The 20,722-nt window shown below is 38.5% G+C and overlaps 1 protein-coding gene and 1 long non-coding RNA gene across 4 annotated transcripts in view; one reads left to right on the top strand and one right to left on the bottom strand.

The window, feature by feature from the left end:
• FAR2 (fatty acyl-CoA reductase 2) overlaps positions 1-20,722 on the bottom strand; it is a 139,539-nt gene that overhangs the window by 96,764 nt on the left and 22,053 nt on the right. The window contains exon 2 of one of the 3 annotated variants that reach the window (XM_089920452.1): positions 568-793. The exons of 1 other annotated variant lie outside the window; for it this stretch is intronic. The gene's annotated coding sequence lies outside the window, so the exon portion shown is untranslated. Of the gene's footprint in view, positions 1-567; positions 4,961-20,722 lie in introns of those variants that run through there. One more of the 3 variants, XM_030761879.2, reaches the window with a different exon arrangement.
• Positions 176-13,780, top strand: LOC111176880 (uncharacterized). Its single transcript, XR_002645184.3, has 4 exons — positions 176-584; positions 3,244-3,322; positions 6,405-6,695; positions 10,672-13,780. It is a non-coding gene; the product is annotated as an uncharacterized LOC111176880 (long non-coding RNA).

The following is a 20,722-nucleotide window of genomic DNA, read 5'->3' as shown; positions in this document are numbered from 1 at the left end:
TGTGTTAGTTTCTACTGTACAGTGAAGTGGAGTTCCCTGTGCTATATAGCAGGTTCTCATTAGTTATCTATTTTATACATATTAGTGTATATATGTCAATCCCAATCTCCCAAGTCATCCCACCCCCCGTTTCACCCCTTGGTGTCCATACATTAGTTCTCTATGTCTGTGTCTCTATTTCTGCCTTGCAAATGAGTTCATCTGTACCATTTTTCTAGATATGTTTTTTTAAAGGGAAACTGAGTGTGCTGGGTAAGGTGGAGGTGAAAGTGGTTGTGAAAGGTAAAAGGAATAAGAACAAAATTAAAATGTATCAAGATCCAAAACAGGAGAAGAGAAAGCTCTCAAAGCAAAAGTGAAAGCATGAGACAGGAAGATAACGTGTGGGGTAGGCAGATGGTAGAGAGGGTGGAAGCAGGACAGTGTCTGGGTCAAAGCACCTGCAAGACACAGGAGAAAAAGAACATCCAAATTCAGAAGGCGACTAATCCAGAGCTGAGCGCTCCTCTGAACCCATCATCACTAAGGTCAACTGGCTCCTGCTGAAAATTTTCAGACCACACTTACCTGACTTCTGAGTCACGGTTGGTAGGGGTGGTGCTGCCCGCTCTTCTACCTTGAAACTCTGTCCTTGTTGTTTGTTCCACAAAATAATTGGTTTCTTCTTATCTTCCTAGACGCTGCTTCTCAGTCTCCTTCCCAGCTGATTTTTTTATCTCCACTAGGTATGATTAGGGGAGGCTGTGCACTGCTCAGCTCCAGGGGTGCCATTCACATTGTAGACTGCACACATCTGTAAATTAATTATGATGACGTTCGGGCTGATGGCAGTAAAGGTGTCCTCTAATTCACACAAGGGCACCATATGGCCTAGAAGCTCCTCAGTTTGGCCTCTAGCAAGGCAGTACTTCCCCTTGCGGGAGACCCTAGGCCCTTTGCTGTTTTCATTTTTAATGTAGATACTGATGACCTCATTCATACATACAGCTTCATCCACTACCTATATGGCTCCTAAACTGTTATACTATCCACAACCAGACTTCTCTCCAGAGCCCCAGACTCACCTTCTAATGGGGTTTTTACACGGTTCTACTCAGATATTTCAGTGGCACCAAAAATACAACACATTAAAAAGATGAATTGATCCCCAATCCTGTTTAACACCACCATCATCCATCTCGTAACTCAAGCCAGAATGTGAGAATTATCTCTATCTCACTCACTCCCCACAAAACATCAATCTGTAAATCCTGGAGATTCTGCCTCAATTAACTTCTTTCACATCTGTCCCTGCTACATTCTTAGTGCAGTTGTTTGGGGCCTCTCAATGGCCCTCTCCAATCACCTGTCATCTTTTCTGTTAATCTGGTGCATTCTGCATCCACATAGTTTCCAGTGGGATCTTGGCACATATTACCATGTCACTCTCTCACTGAAGCTTCTTCAATTGTTATATCTTGCTAATGCAATTCGTGATGGAATTTGAATTCCCAGTTGTGGGATATAACAAGTCACTACAGGTGAGCTGGTCCCGGCATGCTTCTCCATTTTCAACTTCCACCACTTGTCCTGACATATACGACACTTTAGACATACACATTACCTTTGCCTTCCTTAACAGGCCCAGCTCAACCTCTGAGGCTGGGTCAGTGGTCCTTCCTAGAACTCCAGTGGTATTTAGCAGAGCACATTGCAATAGTTTCCAAATCTGTCTTTCCCGAGAGACTTCAAGTACCTTGAGAACAGGGAAATGATTTTATCTTTGTATCTCTAGTACTTGCTACTCAGAATGATTGACAAGTTGATGGGTGAATGCATAAGTCAAAGAGAAAGGAAAGGGAGGAAATTATGAACTTCAAATTCTTCTGAAAGATCAGGAAAGTTGAGGAGGTAAGGTAGGAAAGAAAATAGTGGCTATGACGCAGTCCATATCTCCAGATTTCAAAATCACTCAGCTTTTTCTAACCACGTAGGTAGAAGTGTAGCATTGAATGCAGCATTATTTCACAGAGGCACATAACATTTTTATGCTTCAGTTTTTTAAAAAAATCTTTAAAAGGGGCCAAATTACTTCAAAGCAGTAATACCCTATAAAGTGTTTGTCAAAGCTATGGATATTGTTGATAAAACTTAAAGGAGAGTTGCTATGATATTTAAATGTAAAAGAATAATGGGAGAGAATAGAAATTGCTTTACACAAAGCTATTTCAAAACAGTGAGCATAAAAGGAAACTCTCCAAGCATATTTTTTCTTCTATTCTTCTTTCTTTTAAAAAAGTTTGTTATTTTAAAAGTACATAGATGTTCACAGCTATAAAGAGGCAGTAGTGTCACATCTATTTGAAGTACATTTAATGTCACCGTTAAGCTGTATCAATTACTTTGTATATGTAACAAACAACGGATATGAGTTTTTGGCTTATAAAAATTATCTTGCATTAAGTCTGAGATTTTATTTTGTTTCAAGTTCAAATATCTGGTGTATATCTGTTTGAACACCATCATCAACAGAGCCTTATGATGGAATATATCATTTCCTAAATGAACACCCACAGAGTTTTAGAAGAAGTCAACTCTCCACACCATTAGTTTGAGCTATAATTAAACCATAATGCTGGCAACAACATGTCATAATTTCAAGCACTGGCATTTTAAAATGCAGTTAGTTAAAAAATTTTTTTTAGTTTTAAAAGTTTACTGAGTCTATGTTCTGTTTCATTTGTATCTTCCTTTATAGTGTTAGACATTCAAAAGGTGCTCAATAAATACTTCGACAAATTATTAAACCTTCTAAGCCTCATTTTTACTCATCAAAGAGATGGGATTAATACCCATATCATAAAGTCATTGGAGGATTAAACGAGATAGTGCTTTGTACCGTGCCTGGTACATAGTAACCATTCAATCAAAGGCTGCTATTATTATGTGCACGTCTGATCCTTGTAAGCCTGGTTGAGGGGCTGTTTTATCCTCAACACTGTCATCTTATATTTCAGCTCTATAAGCAGGGTAATAGTTGAGTAGCAAAACACAAAGCCAGGTTCAGAGACAAATTGGAAACTCTAAATGTACATAGCCAGCCAATAATGAGACACTGCAGACTAAGTAGCTTATGAAACAAACTTTTACCCTTTGGAATGATTTTTTTATCCGCCACACAGCATAAAGTTAGGATTGAATAACTTAATGCACATTATAGGTCAAATGCAAATGTTGCTTCACGTGAGTTTTCTCTCCACCAAGGATTTTCATCAATTCTCCATGGGCCTATGACTCCAAGCAGATCAAGAACCACTGACCTAGACAATTGCAGGCACGGAAGGTACTTTGTTCTTCTTATAAGCACATTTGGTAGTGCGGTGCAGCATGCAGGATCTTAGTTCCCTGACCAAGGACCGAACCCGCGCCCCCTGCATTGGAAGCGTGGAGTCTTAACAACTGGACTGCCAGGGAAGTTCTAAAAATAAACTTCTAAAAGAGGGTTTTTTCTGACTCTTCCCCATTTTTGCAGATGCTCTTCAGGTGTTATTCTGAATCTTCTCTGTTTCTCTTTGAGTGTATTCTTTTGATCTCTCCTCAGCAGAGACACAGAACTGTTGGCCACAGTCATTCAGATTTGATCTCAATTTACTACTTTACTCTTCTTGCATTAAATAGTCATTTTATAGGAATTTTCTCTGCTGTTACCAACATTCCACATTATCCATATTATTTCCCTTTTAGATGATGATATGGGAGAATAAGATCAGTGTTCTACATGAAAGATGAGACTTCATAGACAATAGAAGGAAGATTCACTATCATCCAGTTTAGAAAAAAACTGAAAGTGGTGGTAGATGGTGGACAGAATAATTTCCTTAAAACACTGAGTTAAAATAGTTTAACTCTACCCACAAGAGATTTACTGATCTGAAGAAATCACAAAAAAAGATATATTGATTCTCAGGCTAAAAAATCAAGAAGGACTTGGGTTGGTCAGCAACCTTACTGAATTATCTAATATCAAAGAATGTTTTCAGGGAAAATCTCATGAATAGAAGTAAAGAACAAGAATTTGTAGATATTTTTCCCCAATAGTGATCAAAAGATAGAGACATAAAAACATGACATTCTGGAAGCCCGAGGGGCTTGTGCTGTGGTGGGACAGGATTCTGCTTAGATTTCACTGCCGTATTTTGTATAAGCCATTTCAAGAGTATTCACTGCATGTTGCACTAATTCCATGTTCACTAAACTATCTTTTTTGGACCCAACATAATAGTCTGACTCCATCATTTGGTGTTTGACTACAGACATCTTTTATGCCTTACGCCTCCCTCTTCCCCTTCTGTCTCACATCTGGGCAAGCTGATAAAAACCTAGGTGCTTTGTCACCAACAGCAAGTTCAAATCATGCACTAAAACCCTTACTCCAGCCTCAGCCCCTAACCACCATAAAAACTCAAAGGCAATCTCCTTTTGTCCTTTCACAGTTCTTTCAAGCCATTTCAGATCAGCTTGAGAGGCCTGTCCTGCTCTCCCCAGAAAGTGAATATGGGAATAAAAAACCTTTTCATACATTCTTGGGGTGTGTGTGTGTGTGTGTGTGTGTGTGTGTGTGTGTGTGTGTGTTTGTGATGATTAGTTTCGAAATCCAAACCAAATTTTGGGTGGGGATCCATCTCAACTCTGTGGACTGGCCATAGCAGCCAGTCACCAAGATACTGGAAGGAGGGTCCCTTGCAATGAAGACATAATAATTTTAGTACCTAGGAAGAAATCTGCATCCAAGAGTAACTTAGTAAACTGAGACTCTAGTTCAGGTGTCCGCAATCCCCTGGCTGTGGACCGGTATGGGTCTGTGGCCTGTTAGGAACCGGGCCACGCAGCCTGAGGTGAGCGGCAGGCCAGTGAGTGAAGCTTCCTCTGCCGCTCCCCATTGCTCCCCATTGCTCGCATTACCACCTGACCCATCCCACCCACGCCCCCGACCCGTGGAAAAATTGTCTTCAACGAAACTTGTCCCTGGTGCCGAAACAGTTGGGGACCACTGCTGTAGTTCATACATCAACTTTTTGTGAGTTTATATACTGGGAATCCATTCCATTGAATCTAATCAATGTTAACATGATGTCAAGATTCAATTTCAGAAACTGAGAAGCTGAAGATTACTCTTTGGAATTTGGTAACCTTTCCAAGAGATCACTACAGCACACTTTCTCTTTTTGCTTTTATTTATCACATGGAAACACAATTTTATTCCTCTAAGAAATAATGCACACACACTTCATTTGAAGGAACAGTTCTATTTTATGGAAGGGAAACTTAGATGCCTGCAGGGGGCAGTAGGTAACTTAAATGGAGCAGGCAAGAGAAAATAGACATGCTACGCTTTGCATTACAACCCAGAATAATCTGGCTCTATTACATTGCCCATTAAAACCCTTTGCTGTGCTTTAAAAGGTATTGTGAAGCCAGATTTTGACCCCCTGCTGTAACTGCTAATGTTGAAAAGTTGCATAAATAGGAATAGCAGCATTTTAACCTCTTTGTTATTAAACAAAAACCTCTTGGTATCTGCAATGTAGACACTAACTTACAGGAATGTATATAAACAAGTGAAGAGTGCCACTGAAGGAATCAAGGCCTTTGTTTCAACTCTCTCTTGCTTTGCATTTCCACTTTCATTTTTATTTTATTTTGACCAGACCCTTATGCTTCATTAATTGTTACAAAATCTGATGCTCAATAAATGGACATTACTCCTGAAATAAATCCCGATGTTGACTTTGGTATTTTCAAACACTTTTTGGAAATACCAGGGTCAATATTTTATGGAAGATTTTCTGGAAACTTTGAGCTATTTGATAAAAACATGACAAATATTATTCACTGAACTAGAAATCTGCAAAAACATAGATTTATTTTAATAGAATTCTGGGATTTTGGAATTATCCAGAACTAGGTTCAAATAATGGCTTCAACAGTTACTGTGTGACTGGGGAAAGTTCATTAGCCTCAACAGTCCTGTGGAATGTTGTGAGGATTAAACGAGATTGCCTACATAAAGCATCCATCGTATTGCCCAGCACAGGAAGTCCTCCATAAATGTTAACCCCTTTCATTTCCAAGTTAGTCCACGCAAGTCCTTTTGGGCTTTGGTACTGTGAAACCTCGTAGGGGCTTCATGAGCCTGATGGTTCATATTTACTCACAATATTCAAACTTGCATAATCATAGAGGATAGTTTAATTGTTTTAACTTGTGGAGGTACAATAACAATTGCAGGAATTACTGTGGTGTGTTGACTCACCCATATTTGAACTTGATGTGATAAAGAAGGTGAAAGAATTAATGATGGTTATTTCTCACTTATGGCTACTCACAACTATTGATTTTCTTCTCTTGCTTTCTGACAAGCACAGGAAATCTACCTGCTGTGCAGACAAAGTTTTAATCAACGAACACAAATAGCCAAGCAACCGACTTTCTGAAAAATGAGTCCACTATTTACTTTAAAGGAGTAGTCTCTAAATGGGAAATCATTGCCTATCCTCAAAAAGCATGGTTACGCACTGATTCTACAGAAGTAAACTCTGATACTAGGAGTGGATGAGACTCTGAAAGAAATCAAGCTTTCTGCTTCTTCCCTCCCAGAGGATCTTTTCAAGTTAATATCCCTGAAAGCCTAAAACAAAGCCACTTACAGACACAAGGTAAATGCAAAAGCCTGTTAATATAATGTTAGGGTTGAATATGTAAATATATCAAAGGTCAAATTTCAGTTACAGTTCCCACAGCAATTGGAACTTAGCCACTTAACACTTCAACTGTAACAACAACACAGAGTATCCACAACCAGAGAAAGCATTTCTGCAGCAGCTCTAGGCCTTTCTGTCATTGAAAAGTTTTGGCTATTATGTTGCATTTTGTTTTGGTGTGTTTATTCACATTAGGATTTTAAACGCATCGCATGTAGGGCCTACTACTGAAAGCTCTTCAAATTGGTCTGTTTCACATTAATCCTAAAATTGTCCACTTCAGCCAGTGGTATTATAAATTCGTCCTTACACTTTTTTTTTTTTTTTTGTGTCTGCGTTGGGTCTTCGTTGCTGCATGCAGGTTTTCTCTAGTTGTGGCAAGCGGGGGCTACTCTTTGTTGCGGTGTGTGGGCTGTAAGAGTGAGGGCTTCAGTAGTTGTGGCTCGCGGGCTCTAGAGCACAGGCTCAGTAGTTGTGGCACACGGGCTTCGCTGCTCCGTGTCATGTGGGATCTTCCCGGTCCAGGGCTCGAATTCGTGTCCCCTGCATTGGCAGGCGGATTCTTAACCACTGTGCCACCAGGGAAGCTCCATCTTTACACTTCTATGGAGAAACATTTATGATAAATCCTCCCTGGAAGGCTGTTTTTATGCTACAGTGTAAGTCAAAAAATTTAAGTGTTCACCATGCAGCAAACGAATTCAAAGTGCGAAATGTGTAAAAATGAAGGGCCAAAAGCCAGTAAGCTTCACCCAAAGCTGAGGGTGAAGTAGTTTTATGGAAACTACTAAAATAAAGCAACAACAGAGTAAACTTTGGATAAATTTTGTTTTAAAAGCAGAGGTATAAATGATTTTTTATTATACACATAGCAGGAAAATAAAGACAACAAATATAGTTTCATAGTCAGATGAGAATTAGTGATCTCTGAACCTGTCTTCTTTGTATTCAAAGCTCAGAGTAACAACTCAACATTATGCCAGAATCACGATGTGAGATCAAATGGCTAGTTCGTATAGTCAAAGTAAAGTGAGTGATTCTAGAATATCTAGAACAAGGGCCAACAAACTATAGCCCACAGACCAAATATAGCCTGAGGTCTTTTTATAAATAAAGTTTTATTGCAATATAGTCAAACCTACACCTTTATATACTGTCTGTGGCTGCTTTCATGCTACAATGACAGGCAGATGGAATGGTTGTGATAGAGACTACTGGGTTGGCAAAGCTTAAAATATTTACAATCTGGACCTCTAGAGAAAATTCACCCAAGAAGCTTAAATAAAAGCAGCTATAAGGATCCACTGCCTGGATAAAGGTCCTACTGTATAGCACAGGGAACTTGTGATAAACCATAATGGAAAAGAATATGAAAAAGAATATATGTATAACTGAATCACGTTGCTGTACAGCAGAAATTAACACAACATTGTAAATCAGTTATACTTCAATAAAATAAATTTGAAAAAGAAAATATCCATTGCCTGAAATATACAACTTTCTATATTTGGTTGAGAAGTTGACAAAAAAATGCATAGACTAGAAATGAATATTTATTTTGTCCACTTTCGGGCCATAAAGTTACCAAATTCCAACTAAAATGTGGATAAATCATCCCTTAAAGAGTTTTAGAAAAGTTGATACAATTGCCTCTTTTTCATAATCTAACCATTGATGTACAGGCCCGATACAGTTAAAAATCTATGTCTTGCTGGATTTAAAGCTTTAAATTTCAAATGTCCTGTACTTGAAATCCAAATATTAGAAAATATATTTATGTTTTTTTACTTCAGGGGTATTTTTATTGAAAGTCAAGTAGAAATAGAATACCCCAAGCAAAATATTTATCATTTAATAACCAAGTTTTAGAGAAATGAGGAAGAATGGACAAAATAGTTATACTCAATACAGAATGAAAGAATGCCAGAAGGAACTTAGTGACATGTAAAATTGGTCTTGTAAAATAATGGGGCGGCTTCCCTGGTGGCACAGTGGTTGAGAGTCCGCCCGCCGATGCAGGGGACGCGGGTTCGTGCCCCGGTCCGGGAAGATCCCACATGCCGCGGAGCGGCTGGGCCCGTGAGCCATGGCCGCTAAGCCTGTGCGTCCGGAGCCTGTGCTCCGCAACGGGAGAGGCCACAACAGTGAGAGAGGCCCGCATACCGCAAAAAAAAAAAAAAAAAGAAAGAAAGAAAGGGTAAGAAATAGTTTTATTAGCTGGAGGAAACATGGGAATATTTATGGAAGTTTCAGCAAGGGAAATTTAGGCAAACTACAATAAAAAAAAAAAAAGGCAGAGCCATAAGAAAAACCAAGCTATATAAAATTCTGACAAGAAGACTGGAAATTCGTGTTCATATAATACCATGAATAATGAAAGCAATTATGGAAAATGGCAAAAAGATTGCATATTTTTCAGAAAAAAGTTAAGCCTGGAATTATAAAATGGTCGATTTAGCTTCAAACCTAAAAAAAAAAAATACTCAAGCGACTCATCCAGAAATCAATTTTCAACTGCTTAGAAGATCAGAAGGTACAAAATAATAACTACCATGGCTCTGGATTTCTGAAAAACACATTTGGTCACACCGATCTCATTTCTTCCTATGATACAGTGACCGGAAGAGTAGATGGAGTCAACTGAGGTCTTTCACTTAGTTGCTTATGACGTGCATCTTGTAAGAAACACAAAGATGGTTTAGAAAAACACAGACTTTCCTAGGCCTGCAATATGGAAACCACTAGCTCCAGGCGGCTACTATACACTTGAAATGTGGCTAGTCTGAATTCAGATATGCTGTGAAGTGTAAATATATAACAGATTTTGAAAACTTAGTACAAAAAACTCATATCGATGAATGTATATTGGTTATATATTGAAATGATAATGTTTTATATATTCTGGGTTGAATAAAATATATGATTAAATTAATTTCACCAGTTTTAAAATATTTCAATGTGACTATTAGCAAATTTAAAATTACACATAGTTTGCACTTGGGCTTAACAATATTTCTACTGGAGAGCACTGTCTGGAATATGGATGCTAAACCCAGTAGATTGTGGAGAATCTTTTGTCCTTTGTGAGCATCATTTTTTCCTATGTAACAGAGAGTGGGAAGGTTGAGAGGTTGGAGGGTAGGATGGGGGCAGGAGAGTTCTTTGTTGGGCTGTTGGACAGTGTGTCCCCTCTATTGCTGTGTGGCTAGCATTTCTAGGCCCCACCCACTCATGCTTCCCCATCTCTAGTCATGACAGCCCAAACCATCCTTCTCATGGTTCCAAATGCCCCTAGGGTGATATCCCATGTTGAAAACCAGTGGGCTAGGAGATTGCTCATAGGGTCCTTTTCAGTGCTGAATTTTTATGATTCCACAGTGTGATTTTATAAAACTCCTTTTTTTGTTTTGGTTTTATGAAAATTACTTTTTATTGATATATGAACCTACTGTCTAATGACAGCCCACTTGAGGGCTGAACACACGACCATTCTTAGTGTTTACCTTGTACAATTTTCTAAGTTTGTATGAAGTGTATTCATCTAGCATTGTAGCACTTAGCACCTGCTGCTTTTTATTTCATTCATTTATGTACGTGTCTTGTGCTCCAAGCAAGATCATAAGCTCTGATGGCAGGAAGTTTCTTATATAACCTTTCTCTCCCATAACAAATGAATAATAGATACCAGTGAAGTAAATGTATCCAGAGGTCAGGATAGCTTTCTGGATTGAGTTAGAATCTGGTGTTATTTAATATTTTCAGCAGTGACTGTGATGGTCATTCATTTGAAACTTAACCATATGCTGCCTTAGGCGATATAAACATTTGACTGTCCAAATAAAATAGAATTCTTTGAGGACAGAGAATTATGTGTTACTGTGGTAATAATAATATTTTAAAATAACTGTGATATATTCATTTTCTAATTTAGGAATTGAAAGAACCCTAAAAAGCAGACATTGTTATCATCTCCATTTTACTGAAGAGGAAACCTAGGTTTAAGGAAGTTGAAAACCTGATGATTTGAAGATAGAACTTGAATTCAGGTCATCTGATGCTGGACTGATGGTCTTTGTGTCACTCTACAACACTGTAATATTCCTTCCTTTGTATCTGTCCTAGTTTGGTTTTCCATAGAAGTTGACCCTGAGAAAAGGATTTGAGTGGAAATTTGGGGAGGTGCATGGAAAACCTGAGGAGTAGGGATGAGAAAAGCATCCAGTAAGGAGTGATATTAAGTCACTATATGCAAATGGGCCTTAATATCTCAGGTAAATACTGGAAATGGAGATATTTGGAGCATTTGGAGATTGGGCCTTTATAGAGGTGATTAAGCTAAAATGAGCATGTTAGAGTGGGCCCTAATCCAATCTGTCATGTCCTTATAAGAAGAAGAAATCTGGACACGCAAAGAGACATCAGGGATGTGCACACAGAGGAAAGACCATGTGAGGACGCAATGAAAAGGCAAGCCAAGGAGAGAGGCCTCAGAAGAAACCATACTTGCCAACAGCTTGACCTTGGACTTTTACCCTCCCGAACTGTGAGACAATAAATGTCTATCATTTAAGCCACCCAGTCTGTGGTATTTTGTTATGGCAGCAATTGCAAAAGAATACATGATGGCTCAGAAATTTTCCTCCCAAGTAGTAAGGGAGCTGGAATAAATGTTCTTAAGTTTCACACTCTGTACTCATGGGTCTCATATGGTCTCCTTGTCAACTCAAAGCCCCTGGCTAGGGACTCTGACCTGTGAACCACCTGGACTGTCCTCACCTGCTTCCTGTTTTTGCCTCCCCACTGCCATCCCTGTCCTGCTATTTTCCAGTATTGCTCACAACCATGCATAGACAACACACCCATTGCCATCTGAATAAGACATTGGAGAATCGGCCTTCCCAGCTACTACTCAGGTAGATGGGTATTTTGGAAATAGCATTAGAATTCAAAAAGAGTTAGAAGCGCTGGAATGAAGTACACAAAGTGAATTTTAATAGCAAACACACATAGGATTAAAAACATTTCAGAGAGACAACAGCCATCAGTTATAGCTAAAGATTTTGAATTCCAACTGAATTTCAATGCAGAATATAGCGCAAAAACACATTATCCGTGTCATTACTTTAAGTAAAGAGCACAGGGCAGATACAGAACAAGTGAGGTACAGATGTGAACGCACATTTTAATTCATTGCACCAGTGGTGTTAGATGATATTATTATGTATCTAGAGGACAAGAGGATATGCTGGAAGAAGAAATTAATTTTCCATTACACATCTGGGTAAAAATTATATCTAGTTTGGAACATTATGAAATGATATATAAAATGGAAATATTGAAAAGAGCAAGAAGTGAAAAATAGAGATGGTTTAACATTTGTTTAGAAATCTTTGAGGAAAAGCCTGTGAAATTTGGAAAATGAAGATCAGCAACAATACTGAAGTGTCTGAAGTGGTATCTGGTGGATTCAGGTCAGTTATCTATTCCTATTGGGGATTTACAAGAGAAGAAATGGATATTGAAAGCTGAAGGAGAGATTTAACTGAGCCTCACAAACCTTGAGGGTCAGAGTAAAATATTAGAAAATGCCACCAAAGGTTAAAAAAATTTCCTCTCCAGGGACCTGTAAGAACAAGGATGATCGATCACACTTTACAATGGATCTTGGGAACCAGGCCACACAATTTATCAAAGTGAGAACAAATAATTTGGAAGTATAGCTCTGAGAACAAATAATTTGGAAGTACAGTTCTTGGACACTTGAGTGGTATTTAAGAATTCAGTGACAATTTAACTTGTCTACAACTTCTTTATTTAAAGCCTGACCTAATCTCTCTCAGAACTGCAGGTTCAAATTGATTTCTGTGGCCTGGATAGACACGTATTCTGGTGGAGTTATGTAAGGTGCGTCTATAGAGGAGGGAGATGAGCCTCTCGGAGATTTTTCTATCTTTGTGTTGATATTTTATTGAGATGAAATTCACATAACATAAAATAAACCATTTTTAATGCGTTCAATTCAGTGGCATATGATATATTCACACTGGTACAAAACCATCACCTTGATAAAGTTCCAAATTTGTGTTGATATTTGCAGTCAAGACAGTCTTCAGTGTATTTCTTTTTGAGGTTTCCTAATAAAATAACAATGTGGTACAGAATCTAGAAATCTGAGGGGTTTTGGTAAACTTTCATTTGGAATTAAAACAGTTACTTAATACATGAATGATACATGTTTGTGCTTCATAAATGAATGATAATAAAATAAGTTAGAGTGCTATTAACCAATAAGATAAAATGCTGATTAGAGAGTGTCCTGCTAATTATCTTCAGGAGAACTATGAAAAGGTACTACACCCCAAAAGGCAAATTTCAAATAAAACTTGATTATTGTTAGCTTTAGAAAGTTCAATCTTTAGTGGGTAATTTTGTGTATGAACTTCAGAAACACTAATATAAAAGTCTATCCCTCTATGTTGGCCAACTGTTACATGATATAGTTGAAAAATGTTAAGCATAATGGCAAGATAAACACGGGTCATTGAGACAAGTAAAAACATGCAGTATTTTATAAATAAGTACATAGGAATGAATGAACATTTAAGAGTAATAAAACTAGATACAACAGGCTTTGATGATGTAAAAATATATATGCTTAGAAAAGAGCAGAAGGAATTGTCTTCCCACTCTCACTCCAACAAGGTAGAGAAGGTATGTGACAAGCTGGTGTTCTTTCTGCACACAGAGGATTAAGACATGAGAGAACCAGATGTTCTCTCAGGAAATCCAGAGATTTCTGGCCCTTTGTATTTTACTTTGTGAGTGGTTTTTAAAGATAGGTAATGATAGATAGATGATAGATAGATAGTAGCTAGATAGATTCATTGAATAATACATGTAACCTTAGGAAAACACATGTTGTTTGAAGAGAGGAAAGATTCCCCAGGCCAAGTATCTCTCCCTAGAAGTCCTCCTTGGGGCCTGAGAACACTCTCAGAAGACAATATAATTTTGGGCTAAACTGTATATATGTGCTCTGAACGTGGTCACATACCAGATAGTTACAGCATCTCTCCAATTTGTTTAAGAAACTAATTTAGTAGGACCAGTAGTGACTGGATAAATCAGGGTGGAGGAATTTCCTCAAGACTAAGGATGTGAGGTTAAGGACTTCATCGGGAGAGGGTAGTTTGGGGGACCTGACCCAGAGCATCATCATGAGGGCATCGGAAACCCATCCTGAAAGAAATAAAGAACTCAGAGGCATTCCGAACAGGCTTGACTGTCCTTATGATCTGGTCTATAACTGGTGGTACTGGGCTCTCACAGAGAAGCCTTCTTAATACAGTCAGTATTCATTATTTCTCTGCAAAACATTTAGGGTACAATAAATAACATTTCCTGTATTGGGAAGTGATATCTTTTTTTTTTTTTTTTTAAATCAAGAAAAGCGATATCTGCAGCTTTACATAAGCATCCTTCTATTTCACCAACAGTGCATCTGCTTTTGGGTTAGTTGCACCTATCACACTTCGCCAGTAACGCTGAGCCTTTGAAGGAAGATTTTGTTGTTTGGCTCTTCTGAAGCTGGCTGATTTCAGTTTTTCTTGACTGATCCTGTAAACTACTTAACTGTCCCCAAATTCCTCTTAAAGAGAAAATTTTCCATTGCAAATATGAGATAAACAACAACATCTTTAATATTAACATTCCTTAGCCCACCTACTTTGAAAGGCATGAGTTTTTCCATCACCCACTTTTCTCTTCTTGGCAGTAGTCATAGCAAAGTTTTAAATTTTATGTGGAAAATGGTCCATTTCATTCCCATCAACAATGCTCCCTGCTGCAAACCTCCATATCTGACTGAAGCAACTGTAGTTGACAATAGACTAATTGCTTCGGATGACAAATCCCTGAAGTAGAGGAGACAGATAGGATAGGTTTGGTTCCCTTTGGGCCTCAGTTTTTCCATTTGAAACAGGAAAAAGTCCCTGAAATTAGAGCATACACGTTGGAATGACCATGGGTTGCCTATCAAGGATCTGAGTATACAGGTGTCACTCTGGTGTCTTGAAGAATGTGCAAGGGATTTTGAGTCTTATACTCCTCTGTGTAAATCTCCAATCCAAAAAGCACCTATCACTTCAATTCTGTCTTCTTTTAAGTGGGAATCACGTCTGGCTTGAAGCTTTGTTGTGAGGATTAAAAAGAATGTATATAAAGATCCTGGCATAGGGTAAGTACGCAGCAGGTGACTATAGAGGCATTTAAAGTCTCTGAACTACCTAGCTTAGTGCTCCACACACAGGAGAAGCATCATAAATGTTGGTTTCTTTCCTCTTTCCCTTTCTTATTATATATCACAGCAACGGCCTGGATTTCGGCATCAGGATTCAGATGCAATGCAATTAAGATATTGTCATGGACTGAATTGTGTCTGCCCCCTCCCCAAATTCATATGTTGAAACTCTAACCCCCAGCACCTCAGAATGTAACTGTACTTGGAGATGTCTTTAACTAGGTGATTAAATTAAAATGAGATCTTTTGGGTATGTACTAATTAATCTAACTCATGTCCTTATAAGAAAAGGACAGTTAGATACCAGCACTGTGCGTGTGAGTGCATGTGCGTGCGCACGTGTGTGTGTATGCGCACACAGCAAAGATCACATGGGGACACAGCAAGAAGGCAGTCATCTGCCAGCCAAGGAGAGTGGTCTCAGAAGAAACCAAACCTGCTGACACCTTGATCATCGACTTCCAGCCTCCAGAACTGTGAGAAATTAAATGTCTGTTGTTTAAACCACCCAGTTTCACAGTTTTGTTATGGCAGCCCTAGCAAACTAACACAGAGGTGAATATATTTCTGAATATGTGCATCTGATGATATGTACAGATCCCCCCAAATTTTTTAAAAAGTAGAAAGAAAGAAAGGAACGAAGGAGGGGAGGAAAATTTCTGGTGTTATGGGCTGAACTGTGTCCCTCCAAATCAAACCCTGAATTCTTAATCCTCAGGACTTTGGAACGTTACTATATTTGGAGACAGTGTCTTTAGAGAAGCAGTTAAGCTAAAATCGGGTTACTAGAGTGGACCCTAATCTAATATGACTGACAGTCTTATGGAAATAGGAAATTTGGATGCAGACAATGTGAAAACACAGAGGGAAAATGGCCATCCACAAGCCAAAGAGAGAGACCTGGAGCAGATCGTTTCCTCAAAGCTCTCAGAAAAAGCCAATCCTGCCAACACCTTGATCTCAGGCATCTAGTCTCCAGAACTGTGTGAGAAAATACATTTCCCTTGTTTAAGCCACCCAGCCTGTGGTGCCTTATTTTAACAGCCCTAGCAAATTCATCAGTGAAATAACATCTGCAAATCCAATAAGCAAGTAAATCAAGCCATACATTGTCAGCAAAGAAAGCTAGCTTTTCAATAAGTTTCTAGAGTAAAGTTTCTCTAGTTGTTATATCTTATAGTCCAAAAAGCAATATCAAAAATCCTGGGCCTCACACCATGCTAGAAAAACAAAGCTGTTTTTCCTCCCATTTTATCCTAAGAAAAACATTTATTTTACAGGCATACTTTAAAAACATTTTAACAATGTAAATTTTAAGAACATAAAAGAGTGGCAGTATTGGAAATCAATGTTATTGAGAATTCTCTTTTATAGCTATTTTTATTGTTGTAATTATGACAGATTGGCATCCATTTAGACCACTGTTTCTGAGGGTTATTAATTTTACACTGACCACCAGATGAAAATCATTAGTTTAGCCTCCATGTAGCAGACCATGAGCAATGTGTCTCATAGATGTCATTGACTGCATTTGAAGTTTTGGAGGCTAGGTGTAGATTACCCACTGTTTTTGTATTGCCATATAGCTCCTTCATATCAGCAGTATAGGTAAACTCAATTTTCCTTACTTCTTTTTGCATGGTTCTTATTCATAAAGGCAATTGGTTTTCTGAACAGAAAGATGGTTGCTGAATTTTTCTGGCTTACATTACAATTGCTATTTAATTATAAAGTTAATGATTACACATAATCTTGGGAAAATTTTGGGACATAGCTACAAAATGAGGATAATAATACCTTCTAGAGCCCAGAGCAAGTGTCCACTTGAGGTTTTGTCCAGCACTGAGGTACACGAATGTGTGAATTTGATTACAGCTCAGCTTCTGTGTAATGCCGTTTCAATGCTTTTTTCAACCCAATCCCTCTTTTTATCATTTGCAAGTATCTGCTTACTTATCCAACTGTTAGAGAAAACCCTAGGATAGCCCTCCCTATATTAGCCACAGAAAAATTGGTTATATCCCAGTTTTTGTCTGGAAAGATGCCATCGGGAGGTTAACAGTTTCCCTGGCCTAGTTCTCAGTGGCATCATTCTCCCATCCACATTTTTCCACACAAGCATTTATACAATAAGATGTTCTAGGAAAAGCATAAATAGAAGCAGGAAAAAACCTCCCTTAAAAATCTCTAATCAAGGGCTTCCCTGGTGGTGCAGTGGTTGAGAGTCTGCCTGCCGATGCAGGGGACACGGGTTCGTGCCCCGGTCCGGGAAGATCCCACATGCCGCTGAGCGGCTGGGCCCGTGGGCCACGGCCGCTGAGCCTGCGCATCCGGAGCCTGTGCTCCGCAACGGGAGAGGCAATCTCTAATCAAGACCACAGCCACAGCTAGCTCTGTTATTTGCTCTGCAGATTTCTTGGAATTTATGCAACACTCTCAACCTGTATTGTTACCCTGGATCCAATGCAGCCAAAAAGACTGAAATAAGACAGATGAGATTTGCATCAAGTGTCTGAAGGCCTGGGTGCCCAAGGAAGGCACTCAAACATTATCTCTAAATGCTTTGGTTCCATTCATTGTTGTGTTAACCATAAACATCCTCAGGCTCTTAGCCTGGGTTATTTTAAATTGACTGCCCTTCAGAAAGCTCTTTAGCTCTCGATAAGGTTGACCACTGCTTCATTTTGTGAGGTAAGTCCTGTGTGTAGGTCTGTCTTGCTTAAGCAAGGTGACGAAGTATAGGAGCCCAGCATGGCTAAATACAGTTCACTGGTCCTTTGTTAAAGAATAACTTAACCTATAGTTTCTAACCCTCCACAACAAAACCTATTACTTTTTCTCTGAAAAAGCATTCTGTTATGTACAATTTCCCTTTTGCCATTTTCTGTGGCACTGACATAGGTAAAAGCCCAAGTGAACATAGAGTGTCTAAGGCAGAATCAAAACAGCCTAAATGATTACACACTGAATTATGATCTGGGGCAAGGGCAACACACCTATATTTTATATACATAATATTTGTAGCATCATTTCTTTAGCTTTGTTGTAGCGATTATCTATTTCTGACTTTCTGTTCAATTATCACAACTGTTAATAGGAAGGTGACCGTTTTAGCTGTATTTCTTACTTCATTTTTCTCTAGAGGATCTTTGAATTGCTTTATCTAAACTTCATTTCCTTTAAATTAAGAGTTTTTATGAAATTACTTTTTCTTTTCTAGGTTAAAGAAAGTAATGCAAACTAAATGAAAATGTTCAAAATGCTGTCTCTGCCATTGGCAAATTACCTGTCTGTTTTTGCTGTTCTCATCCAAACTCAGCTGGAATTCCAATAACTGGTATATCAGAGTGCTTAGTGGCAGGCCAGTAGCCCTGATAAGATGATGTACATCAGTCAGTAAACTGACTAAGAAAAGCAAATGCACGCTTCGCTTTAATAGCAATGATTACCTATCGCAATTATTGAAAAACAAATAGCTTTCATCTATCAGTAATTAAATCTTCACTTTAACAAAGTCGTTGAGCATTTTCCTGAAATTTTCATATGAGGAAAACGCAAGCCAGGGAGCTTAAAATTAAATTTGATAATAAAAATCATAAAAAATGATCTATACTTAGTGCTTTTGAAAACTTAAGTAACATGTACATATTTTTACAAAACTAAAAGAGTGCAGTATTTAAATGTACTATCCTTTAAAGTTTCATAAACTGAAGTCACCTAGTTTTTACTCACCATGTTAAATTTTGGTATTTTGCTTTATTTCTCAATTTTTACTCTGAATTTTTATAAGATGAATATTATGTTATTATTATTTATAGTTTGAATTACTTTCTATTCATTTCTTTCTGAGCTTTGTCTTTAGAAATGAGATTTTGCAGCATCTAGACATGCACTAAATTAGTATCCCTAAGGGTCCTCATCCAACAGCAATCATACCATTGTATACCCCCAGAAATGAGTTGACCAGGAATATCATCAGGGTAACCAGACACTTGCTAACAGTAAAAGGTACCCCATGTCCCCTCACAGCATCATAAATCTCAGTAATTTCTGTCAACAGAGGAGGGCTCATCTAATTGCACACTCTCGCCTTTTATGGAGCAAGAGCCAAAGTTCAGCAACTCTCAACTGGTCTCTGGTTTCAAGGTAGGATAAACCATACAGAAAAGGTTTCCCCTGACATCTGTGTTTACTTCTGAGTGACACATTATCAAGAACTCACCCTCTGGTACTTTCTGGAATCATGAGTGCAAAAACTATTTGTAATTCATCTATGAGGATATGCACATTTATTTTGACTACACTTTTTTTTGAGGCACCATTTCTCTAAGAATTTCATCTCAGTAACTGATAATGAGGGGTCTTTATTTCCCCACAATACCCATTACTATCCTTAAAGTTCTCATTTCCTCCATGAGGTCCCACAGTTGGTGCTCTGATACCATTGGTTAAAGCAGCAAGTTACATTCACATACTCATCCAAAGCAAACATCCTTATTGAGTAAGGTGAAAGGTCAATACACAAGAAGGAAGTGACTAAATAAAGCACCAAATTAAGTGTCAGAATAATTCATAAACTGTCTTTGATCGTAGTATTTACATGACAACTCTGGACAGATTATTGAATTAGAACAGCTAGTGTACGTTACCTCTGGCGGAAGTTCAACCATAGAAGGAAAAGTGATGTAGGTGACTGGGTAGCAATAGAAGAATAGAAGGACATAAAAATAAGGAGGGGTGGGGGAATTTCATTTGTTGGTGAAATGGGATGTTTGAGAATGTGCAGAATCTGAGAGGAATTAGACAGAAAAGAGAGAATGAAAATAAATGTAACTGAGGTTCTAGAGGAGTTCAGAGGGCATAAAATTAATAGAAAAGATAGTTATCAGCACTGAATACAGGAAGGTCATTTCATCCTCTGAAAAGGAGGAAAAGAGGTCGGGGGTGGGGGAGGTAGATAAATGTAGGTTAGAGCAGAACCTGAGATAGATCTTTGGTTATTTCTTTTTTTCTCTAAGGAGTATAAGGCAAGATCATATTTTGCTTATTAAAGAGCTAAAGGAAGGTGCTCCTGGAAAGGGATAAATATTCATAACCACAGCTCTACATGGGAAAGAAAACAGATCAGAAACCAGTGAAGAGTGTGCAGCTGAGATTGAGGATGGATTTGTACCACCCCACTTCACACAAATATTTACCTGCTTTTCTCCAGTAACGCTTGAGTGCCCGTGGTTGGAGCAGGAAGAAGAGATCGTTGGCAAGCTGCAGACTTGGGGGTATAAACAATGGATTTAGGGGAAACAAATGGAAAAGGTCAGGAGTAGAGGAAGCTGGCAAAGGAGTAAAGTAGTGGACCTAGGTGCTCAGAGAGGGAGGTACCTCTCATGAGAGGGAGCTCATGCAATAGGAGAAAGTGTGTGTGTATGATGGGCAGAGAAGGCAAATGACTGGAGGTCCTGCCAAATTGGAACCGTAGCTCTGGTGGGAGAAAGAAAACGAGAGAGCTAGAAGTAAAGAATGTCACTGTCCCAGTGTGAACTGTTAGAGTTAGAGATTTTAGATACAGCAGTCTGGAGTAACATCCAAGCCGAAGGATTGCCTTGGAAGTAGTCTTCTAAAAATAGGGTGCTTTAGTGGGCTTGAAAAGAAAGCTGAAGGAGATGTGGGATCAGGGCACTGTACC

This window comes from Delphinapterus leucas, chromosome 11 (assembly GCF_059928025.1).
Source record: "Delphinapterus leucas isolate spDelLeu-1000000601 "Yukka" chromosome 11, BTC_Dleu_Yukka2, whole genome shotgun sequence".
NCBI classification, from domain to species: Eukaryota; Metazoa; Chordata; class Mammalia; order Artiodactyla; family Monodontidae; genus Delphinapterus; species Delphinapterus leucas.
The sequence above is the reverse complement of the archived record's forward strand: the minus strand, read 5'-3'. Positions and strand labels throughout refer to the sequence as shown.